This window comes from Dendropsophus ebraccatus, chromosome 7 (assembly GCF_027789765.1).
Source record: "Dendropsophus ebraccatus isolate aDenEbr1 chromosome 7, aDenEbr1.pat, whole genome shotgun sequence".
In the NCBI taxonomy this organism is placed as follows: Eukaryota; Metazoa; Chordata; class Amphibia; order Anura; family Hylidae; genus Dendropsophus; species Dendropsophus ebraccatus.
In genome coordinates this window covers 2468887-2479594 of record NC_091460.1, presented here as the reverse complement: position 1 = coordinate 2479594, position 10708 = coordinate 2468887, and the positions used below count along the sequence as shown (strand labels likewise).

Genomic DNA, 10708 nt, shown 5'->3' with positions numbered 1-10708 from the left:
GGTGTAAGAGGTATAGGTGTGAGAGTCGGTGATGCTCCCCCAGGGACAGCTTAGGTGTCATTTCCAGTATTTCTTTCCATTGACCTTCTTCTATAGGGCCGACATCCGCCTCCCATTTTTCCCGCAATGTAAGTGGGTACCTATCTAAATACTTGGAGATAATGTGGCGGTATAAACAGGAAATAAGCCCTTTAGTGGAATCCGATTCCCCAACAATATTCATAGGCGGCAGATATTGTACCCCCGACATTAGAACCTCCCCCTCCGCTTCACATGCATGACGTAATTGTAGGTATTTATAAAATTGCGTATGGGGCAGAACAAATTGGCTCTGTAATTGATCAAAACGCTTCAACTGCCCTCCATCATATAACTGCATTATTTTCCGAATCCCGGCATCTCTCCAGGTGGCAAATCCCTCCAGGAAGTGTAAATCCCCTAGCCACGGAGTGTCCCAGATGGAGGTGTACGGTGTATACCCTGTGATACCATATAGATCTCCAAGCTTCCACCACATCTTATGAATTAGCAATAATGTTGGTATTTGTGGGGAGAGCAGCAGTATCCTTTTGGCCTCCAAAGTCTCAAACAGGTAGTCAGAGTGTAGGTGATAACTAATCAATACTTTATTTTGGTCCCCTCCGTCATCCAGCTCCCATCCCTTCAGGTGTTGTAGTTGAGCTGCCAGGAAGTACATGGCAGCATTAGGGATCGCCAAACCCCCGTCAGTCTTGGATCGCTGTAATGTGTCTAATTTAATGCGTGGATGCTGGGATCCCCAAATCAGGGCGCGAAAAATAGCATGTATCTAATGGAAAAGACGAGATGGAAGCCACACAGGAGAGTTATGTAAAATATATAGTAATTGCGGCATCCAAATCATCTTCACTAAGTTCGCCCTTCCCACCACAGACAGAGGCAATTTGCGCCAGACAGCTAGCTTTTGCTGAAATTTATATATCAGGGGTGTCACATTCAATTTTTCGTAGGCCCTAACATCCCTAGAAACAGTAACTCCCAGGTATTTAAAGGTGCGGACACACCTCAGTGGGATGGCAGGACCCAACTGTAAACTATCCTCTGAGTCTATGGGCATAATAACTGATTTGTCCCAATTTACAATAAGGCCTGAATAAGTCCCGAATTCATTTATTATGGACATCGCAGTAGAAAGGGAGGAGGAAGAATCACTGAGATACAGCAATAAATCATCAGCGTATAACGCCAGTTTATCCTCCCTCAATCCCCTCCTAAAGCCAGTCACTCCAGGATGCGAGCGCAATAGGGAGGCTAGGGGTTCTATAGCCAGCGCAAACAGTAGCGGCAAGATCGGGCAGCCCTGCCGTGTCCCCCGGTGAAGCGGGAAAGCCGGCGACAACCCTCCATTTATCCGCAGGCGCGCCATTGGGGCCGAATACAGTAATTGTATAGCTGATAGGAAAACCGGTCCAAATCCCATCCTCTGCAACACCGCCCACAGATATGGCCATTCGACGCTGTCAAATGCTTTGACAGCGTCCAATGAACAAATCACCCTAGACCCCGGGTTCTCCACTGGTAACTGCAAGTTAAGGTGTAGCCTACGTATATTCAAGGCCGTAGATCTGGCAGGGATGAACCCCGTCTGATCAGGATGTATCAGAAATGAGATAATCCCCGAGAGACGGGTGGCCAGGGCTTTAGCTATAATTATGATATCCACCGGAAGTAGGGAGATGGGCCTATAGGAGTCTGGTACTAGAGGGTCCTTCCCGGGCTTTGGCAAGACTACTATTATCGCCTCCTGCATCGACTCGGGCAGAGTGCCCGACTCCATGGAGGCATTCCATAGTTCCAGCAATTTAGGGAGTAAGGGCTTCCCCACAGACTTATACAATTTCACCGGGAACCCATCTGCTCCGGGGGCTTTATAATTATGTAGAGAAGCTGCTGCAGCCTCCAGGTCCTCTAGGGACAATGGTGCGTCCAGGAAATCCCGTTGTTCTAGTGTGAGAGTTGGTAAGGGTATGTCAAGTAAAAATTGCGTAAGTTGGGCCGTTGTCACCTCTAAATGGGAAGAGTAAAGTGTTAGATAATAGCGTCGGAACACCCCCAGTATGTCATGTAGTGTCGTCACCGCCACCCCCTCCTGGTTTTGGATGCTAGTGATGTAGGTGGCGTCCCTTTGGGCATTGGCTACCACTGCCAGAATGTGTCCCGCCTTCTCCCCCTCCACAAAAAAGGAATGCTTGGCAAATGTACGTTTCTGGGCTGCAGATTCCATGTCGAATATGTTAGGCGCCGTATGGGCAGCTCGGAGTCTCCGAGCCGTAGCCTCAGTTGGTTGTAAGATATGCTGTTCCTCCCGTTCCCTCAGACCCTTCAGAAGATCCTGACGTAACTGCCCCCTCCTCCTCTTTGCCCCCGTGATACGCTGGATAAAATGTCCCCGGAGATATGCCTTCATGGCATCCCACTCCACCCGGAGAGATACCGAGCCCCCATTTAAAGCAAAATACTCCTCCACTACCGGTACCACAGTAGCCGGATCTAGGACTGTCAGCCAGTGCGGATTCAGTCTCCACAGACTCCTGCCGACCGCCCCAGATCCAGGGTGCGTCATTTGAAGTTTCAAGGGCGAGTGATCCGAGAGGGCCCTGGGGAGATAATCCACGCAGGTTATTTGATTTAACAGTGGGGCAGAGCATATAGCTAGATCTATTCTGGACAGAGAGTGATGTGTGGAAGAGTAACAGGAGTAACTCCGCTCACCCGGATGCTTAAGACGCCAAACATCTGAGAGGGACAGTTCCACCAGCATTTTCCCCAAGGGAGTGGTAGAGGCCCCTGGGCTCACAGAACCCATACTACATTTATCCATCGAGGGGTCAATCACCATATTAAAGTCTCCCACTATCAAGATAGGTGCATCCGGGTGCGCGGCGCCAAACTCCATCACCCTATTCAACACCGTGCAACCGTACGGGGGAGGGACATATACTGCACTTAAGATGCATCTAATTCCATAGATAACACAGTATAAACAGACATATCTACCATTCTGATCAATTTTACTGTCCATGCATGTGAAGGGAATATCCTTGTGAACCAATATGCTCACCCCTCTAGAGTACTGAGTGTACACAGAGTGGTAACTCCACCCCACCCAAGCCCGCCTCAGATGTTGTATAGTGTCAGCAGTTAGATGCGTTTCCTGAACACACAGCACCACAGGATGATGCTGCCGCAGGGAATCAAACATTGCATACCGCTTATCCGCATCCCCCAGGCCCCGCACATTCCAAGAGATCACCGTAAGCTTACCAGCCATATTCACCCTTTAGCATATTAATGGGACGGTAGTACTGTACAGTAGGCATATCATTAATCCTATAATACACATTCCATTGCAAGTAATGAAGCTCATAAAATGAAGAAAAAAATAGCCACTGGGTGGCAGTAGCGCACAGGTCTCGGAGCACAACAAGCACAGTGAAAGAAATAAGGCACCATGTGGAATCAAAAAAAGAAAAACAGAGGGAAAAAAAGAGCCCCCAAGTAAAACATAACCGTGTATCCAGGAACAAAAGGGTCTGCTCCCAAAAAATCTGCAGACCGGGGCACCAGTCCTCCATAGCCACAGGACAGTGAACAGTCAGTCAGCTGCGGTGCTGCATACAGAGAGCATAACAGGTCCCACTTGAAACAGGAGAAATGAAATCCCGCGGGCCAGCAGGAGCAAATAAATGGCAGAAAATACTTGTACGTCAATACTTATCAGACACTTGGGAGTCCTCCGAGGGCACCAAATCTTAAGGCGAGGTAGTTTTGTCCGGGTCTCAGGCTGGCGCATCTTGGTTGCGAGGGCTGCGCCTTCCACGAAGATGCTGTTCCTCCTGATCCAGCCAACGCATCGCATCTCTTGGGGAGGTGAAGAAATGGGTATCCCCTGCCGCAACAACCCGTAACTTGGCAGGGTATAGCATAGCATAAGGTACTTGCAGGGTACGCAGCCTCCTCTTCACCTCAATAAACTGGGCACGCTGTTTCTGAACTTCCGCAGAGTGGTCAGGAAAGAAGGAGATTTTACTGCCGTTAATAGCTGCGTCCGGAGAATTCCGAGCCGCCCTCAATATGGTGTCACGGTCCCGATAATGAAGCAATTTCACTAGGACTGCCCGAGGTGGGGAACCAGGTGGAAGAGGTCGCATAGGTACTCTGTGAGCCCTCTCCACCGCATACATTGGGGACAGATTATCCTTCCCAAATACCTCAGCAAGCCACGTTTCAAAATATTCCGTGGGATTTGTGCCCTCAACTCTCTCTGGCACTCCCACAAGTCTCACATTATTCCTTCTCAGACGATTCTCTAAGTCATCCGTTTTCAGTAGTAACTGAGAAAGTAGCTGATCATGTTTTCGGGAAGTGGATGCAATGGGTGCAACTTTGTCCTCCAGATCTCCCACCCTATGTTCCACCTCGGTGGTCCTGTCACTGACTTTACGTAAATCCTGGCGGAGAAACCCCACTTCACCCTGCAGGCTGCCAATTTGTTGTGTAAGAGTGGAGATTGCAGTATTGCATTTAGAAATAGAGGAATTGCATTGTGCTACAGCGTGGAGAATGTCCCTCAGTGTGGGCTCCTGAGCATGGGCTGTCTCTGTGCATAGAGATAGAGCACTGCACTGCTTTGCAGCTCCTGCCAGGGAATCAGAGCTCTCCTCCCTCTCCTCTCCTCTCCTCTGCAGCCCTCCACAATAGCAGCTCCTAATGGGGCATTTTCTATGGGGCACTCCTCAATGTCCTCCCCTTCCTCATGATCATACCGGACACAGTTGTGGGTCATCCGGGGGGTCGGCGGCTTCTGGAACTCGGCCAGCCTGGCAGCCGTCCCTGTAGTGAGCAGCCGTGTGGAGCGCGGTGTGTGAGGCGGCGGGTCAGCGCCATCTTGAATCTCTCGGCCGCCCGCTCCGGCCGTCGATTTCGTCTTCTTAGACGTCCCGCCGGCCATGGTTTCCGCACCGGATCGGTTTCTGGGGATCTGTGTACCCCTGGGAGGATTGCTGGGAAGTTTGGTGGCCTGCAGGAGGATGTAAACGCCGGTAAGCAGCGGGACCCGCCGGAGCTCTCAGGTCACACGTCTGCTCACATGCCCGGCCAGGCTCCGCCCCCTTCTCTATCAGCTCTTTATGGGGAACTATATCAAAAGCTTTGCTGAAGTCCAGATAGGCGATATCCCCAGCACCTTCTTCCAGCACTTTTGTGGTATATTCAAAGAAATCATTGAGATTAGTCTGACATGATCGGCCCGCAGTAAAGCCGTGCTGGTTTGGATCCATCAAATTGCTGATTGTTAGGTGATCCATTATCTTCTTTTTTAGAAGAGTTTCCATCATTTTCACTACTACAGATGTCAGGCTCACTGGCCTGTAGTCACTGGGCTCTTCTCTAGTCCCCTTATTGTGGATTGGTATAACATTGGCCATTCTCCAATCATCGGGGACATCTCCTGTTAGCAGGGATTGGTTATACAGATCAGTCAGGGGGACAACAATCACAGATCCGAGTTCTTTAAGAACCCTGGGATGGACGCCATCTGGACCCATCGCCTTATTCAGCTTTAAACAGCCAAGTTCCTCTGCAACTTCAGCCTCTGAAAATACTGGAGCTAAACCCATATAGCTGGAGGCAATGCTGTGTCCAACCATCCTGTGATTGTGAAGGCCGCCTTCTGAAAACACTGAGCAGAAGTAACTATTCAAATAGTCAGCGACCGCCTTATCTCCATCAATAAACGTATTCTCCTCATTACTTATTTTAGTAATGCTGCAGCCATTCTTCTTCTTCTTCCTGTCACTTATAAATCTAAAGAAGGTTTTATTCCCCGCAGTAACAGATTTTGCCATTTCTTCTTCTTTTGAGGCTTTAGCAGCATATATCTGCTTTGCCTCCTTCTGTATACTTTTATACGTCTCTCTGTCAGCTTCATTCCCAGTCTTTGTATATTTCCTATAGGATGATATGTCTCCTTCTGTATACTTTTATAAGTCTCTCTGTCAGCTTCACTCCCAGTCTCTGTATACGTCCTATCGGATGATATGTCTCCTTCTGTATACTTTTATATGTCTCTCTGTCAGCTACCCCCCCCAGGCTCTGTATACCTCCTATAGGATGATATGTCTCCTTCTGTATACTTTTATACATCTCTCTGTCAGCTTCATTCCCAGTCTTTGTATATTTCCTATCGGATGATATGTCTCCTTCTGTATACTTTTATAAGTCTCTCTGTCAGCTTCACTCCCAGTCTCTGTATACGTCCTATCGGATGATATGTCTCCTTCTGTATACTTTTATATGTCTCTCTGTCAGCTACCCCCCCAGGCTCTGTATACCTCCTATAGGATGATATGTCTCCTTCTGTATAATTTTATACGTCTCTCTGTCAGCTTCATTCCCAGTCTTTATATATTTCCTATCGGATGATATGTCTCCTTCTGTATATATTTATACATCTCTCTGTCAGCTTCATTCCCAGTCTCTGTATACCTCCTATAGGATGATATGTCTTCTTCTGTATACTTTTATACGTCTCTCTGTCAGCTTCATTCCCAGTTTCCTTATACTTCCTATACGCTGCGTTTTTTCCTTTTACAATGGCCTTAACCTCTCTAGTAAACCATAATGGATTCTTCTTCCTTTTACTTTTGCTAACTTCTCGTACATGTAGTCTAGTTGCCTTTAATATGGCATTTTTTAATTCTGCCCACTGAGTGCTCGCTCCCGATGTTTTATCCCACCCTCTTAATTCTTTATCTAAATCCTCACCCATTTTCATAAAATCCTCTACAGACTGCTCCTACCGCAAAGGGTCATTCAGTATAGGATTTAACACATTACACATTCACTGATACATGGGGATAATGCTGATGATACGGCCAATCTAAGCCTCTAACTTTGCCCCCCCCCCCCCCCCCGGAGGCCATGCCTACCCTCAGGCCGCACGCATGGTTACCAGAACTAGCCCACTGCGGCTTTAGCCCAGGATAAAACCCTGAAATTACCCATCATCTCGGGCGGCCGTCCTTTATGTTAGTGGTGGTTTTCTAGGACCCTCATAAGGGCATCCGCAGTGTCCAGGACCACCGTCCATGTGGCTAGGCCTAGGATGGCTCCTGTGCAGAATTTGTAATAGGATAATAGGATGTGTTAGTGTAAGGTGTGTACTCTCCGATATCAGGACCTCCAGGAAGCTTGACAAGTCAGAGAGAAAGTCTGCTCAACAGCACCCCCTCCACTATACACAGGAGAGACACTAATCCCCTTCTACCAACACTACTACCACCATCCTCCTCCTCCACACTGCAGATATTCATTTACACCCAATGACCATCTCCCCCTCCTTACACTGCCAATCAGGCCTGAAATTCATCTCATCTTCTGCCTCATCTTTAACCTCAACTTTAATCTCCATCAGATCTTCATCCTACACAGAGGGGGAAAAAACATGTCAAATAAACCTGTGGTCAATCACCAACAATTGTGTGCACATTGTGGCCTCATCTACCTGCTGATTGTCCAGAGGGAAATGTTCCAGCAGACAGTCCTGGGAATACAGAGGACGGGGACATCTCTCTGGTGGATTCCTGTCACTGTCATCTGTAGAGAACACACAGGGAGCCAAATCCATTATACACTGCTACATGTCATCAGGAGGAGGATGGGAGGAGGAGGATGATGATCTAGGGGCCCCTCCCCCCTGCTCTCTAGAATCAGGAAGGTCTCCTCTTACCTTGTGCTGTGAGGCCGGGCGGCTGATCCTCCATCATGAGCGGCTGCTCCCCCCGGTACAGATCCTTGTGTCCTGATACAGGAAGGAAAAAAAGTTATTTCACATATGACACAAAGTAACATCCCTCCTCCTGTAAGCTTACCTTACTGCTGGGGTCACACTGATAGTAACACAATGTAACACCCCTCCTCCTGTAAGCTTACCTTACTGCTGGGGGGGTCACACACTGATAGTAACACAATGTAACATCCCTCCTCCTGTAAGCTTACCTTACTGCTGGGGGAGTCACACACTGATAGTAACACAATGTAACATCCCTCCTCCTGTAAGCTTACCTTACTGCTGGGGTCACACTGATAGTAACACAATGTAACACCCCTCCTCCTGTAAGCTTACCTTACTGCTGGGGTCACACACTGATAGTAACACAATGTAACATCCCTCCTCCTGTAAGCTTACCTTACTGCTGGGGTCACACACTGATAGTAACACAATGTAACATCCCTCCTCCTGTAAGCTTACCTTACTACTGGGGGGGTCACACACTGATAGTAACACAATGTAACATCCCTCCTCCTGTAAGCTTACCTTACTGCTGGGGTCACACTGATAGTAACACAATGTAACACCCCTCCTCCTGTAAGCTTACCTTACTGCTGGGGTCACACACTGATAGTAACACAATGTAACATCCCTCCTCCTGTAAGCTTACCTTACTGCTGGGGTCACACACTGATAGTAACACAATGTAACATCCCTCCTCCTGTAAGCTTACCTTACTGCTGGGGGGGTCACACTGATAGTAACACAATGTAACATCCCTCCTCCTGTAAGCTTACCTTACTGCTGGGGGGTCACACACTGATAGTAACACAATGTAACATCCCTCCTACTGTAAGCTTACCTTACTGCTGGGGTAGGGCTGGGCGATATGGGCCAAAATCAATATCGCGATTAATCGCACATGTAGCCGCGGTAACGATAACTGAACGATAATTATGACACGCCCCTTTTTGCAAACCACACCCACTTGCTATGAAAAACTGTCAATATCAAAAAAGTAAAAAACTCACTGAGCATGACTATACAGGGGTGGCGGACAGGGGTGTATAACTATACAGGGGACGGATAGGGGTGTATGACTATACGGGGGGGGGGTGGACAGGGGTGTATGACTATACAGGCGGGGGGTGGACAGGGGTGTATGACTATACAGGAGGGATAGGGGTATATGACTATACAGGGGGGATAGGGGTGTATGACTATACATTGGGGGGGGGGGATGGGGGTGTATGACTATACAGGGGGGGTAGGGGTGTATGACTATACAGGGGGGACCGACAGGGGTGTATGACTATACAGGGGGGATAGGGGTGTATGACTATACAGGCGGGGTGGGCGGACAGGGGTGTATGACTATACAGGGGGGGTGGGCGGACAGGGGTGTATGACTATACAGGCGGGGTGGGCGGGCAGGGGTGTATGACTATACAGGGGGGACGGACAGGGGTGTATGACTATACAGGGGGGGGGGACAGGGGTGTATGACTATACAGGGGGGGGGACAGGGGTGTATGACTATACAGGGGGGGGGGGGGACAGGGGTGTATGACTATACAGGGGGGGGGGGGACAGGGGTGTATGACTATACAGGGGGGGGGGGGGACAGGGGTGTATGACTATACAGGGGGGGGGGGGGGACAGGGGTGTATGACTATACAGGGGGGGGACAGGGGTGTATGACTATACAGGGGGGGACAGGGGTGTATGACTATACAGGGGGGGCGGAGAGGGGTGTATGACTATACAGGGGGGGGACAGGGGTGTATGACTATACAGGCGGGGCGGAGAGGGGTGTATGACTATACAGGGGGGGGACAGGGGTGTATGACTATACAGGGGGGGACAGGGGTGTATGACTATACAGGGGGGGACAGGGGTGTATGACTATACAGCGGGGGGGGGACAGGGGTGTATGACTATACAGAGGGGGGACAGGGGTGTATGACTATACAGGGGGGGGACAGGGGTGTATGACTATACAGGGGGGGGGGGGAACAGGGGTGTATGACTATACAGGGGGGGCAGAGAGGGGTGTATGACTATACAGGGGGGGGACAGGGGTGTATGACTATACAGGCGGGGCGGAGAGGGGTGTATGACTATACAGGGGGGGGGGACAGGGGTGTATGACTATACAGGGGGGGACAGGGGTGTATGACTATACAGCGGGGGGGGGGGGGGACAGGGGTGTATGACTATACAGAGGGGGGACAGGGGTGTATGACTATACAGGGGGGGACAGGGGTGTATGACTATACAGCGGGGGGGGGGGGGCAGACAGGGGTATATGACTATACAGGGCGGCGGATAGGGGTGTATTACTATACAGGGAAATGTAGTTCCCTTAGAAACAGTACAGGGCTGTAGCATAGGAGGAATGAATGGGCTGCAGCAGGATGTCTCCTATAACTTATCCTGCCTGCTGCAGCCCATTATTCCTCCTATGCTACACTCCTGTACTGTTACTTAGGGAAGTACAGGACAGCAGCCCCCAAATGCTGCTCCTCCAGCTCTGACACGCCGGCGTCCCTGCACACACAGGAAACATGGGCAGTGTTCGCCGGCCGGGTGTGTGGGGGAGGAGCCTCGGAGGGGAAAGGTGGGGGGCCTCGGACAGGACGGGACCAGTGGGGGGCATCGGACGGGACTGGACCGCTGGGGGTGGGGTGGTATCGGACAGGTGAGGAGCCTCAGACGGGACCGGACGGGTAAGGAGGGCGGGCGCTTGGACGGGACTTGCGGGGGGCGGGGCCTTCTTACACTGCTGCTCCTCCACCACCTCCCGCTCTGATATTAGCGCCCCTGCACATAATGTACAGCGCTAATGCCAGGCGGCGTGCGTGTGTGCGGGGGGCGCTCTCACAGGACGGGCGCAGT

The 10708-nt window shown here is 50.3% G+C and overlaps 1 protein-coding gene across 1 annotated transcript in view; it reads left to right on the top strand.

Moving 5' to 3' along the window:
* LOC138797152 (zinc finger protein 84-like) overlaps nucleotides 1–10708 on the top strand; it is an 863099-nt gene that overhangs the window by 541313 nt on the left and 311078 nt on the right. The gene's annotated exons all lie outside the window — the stretch shown is intronic.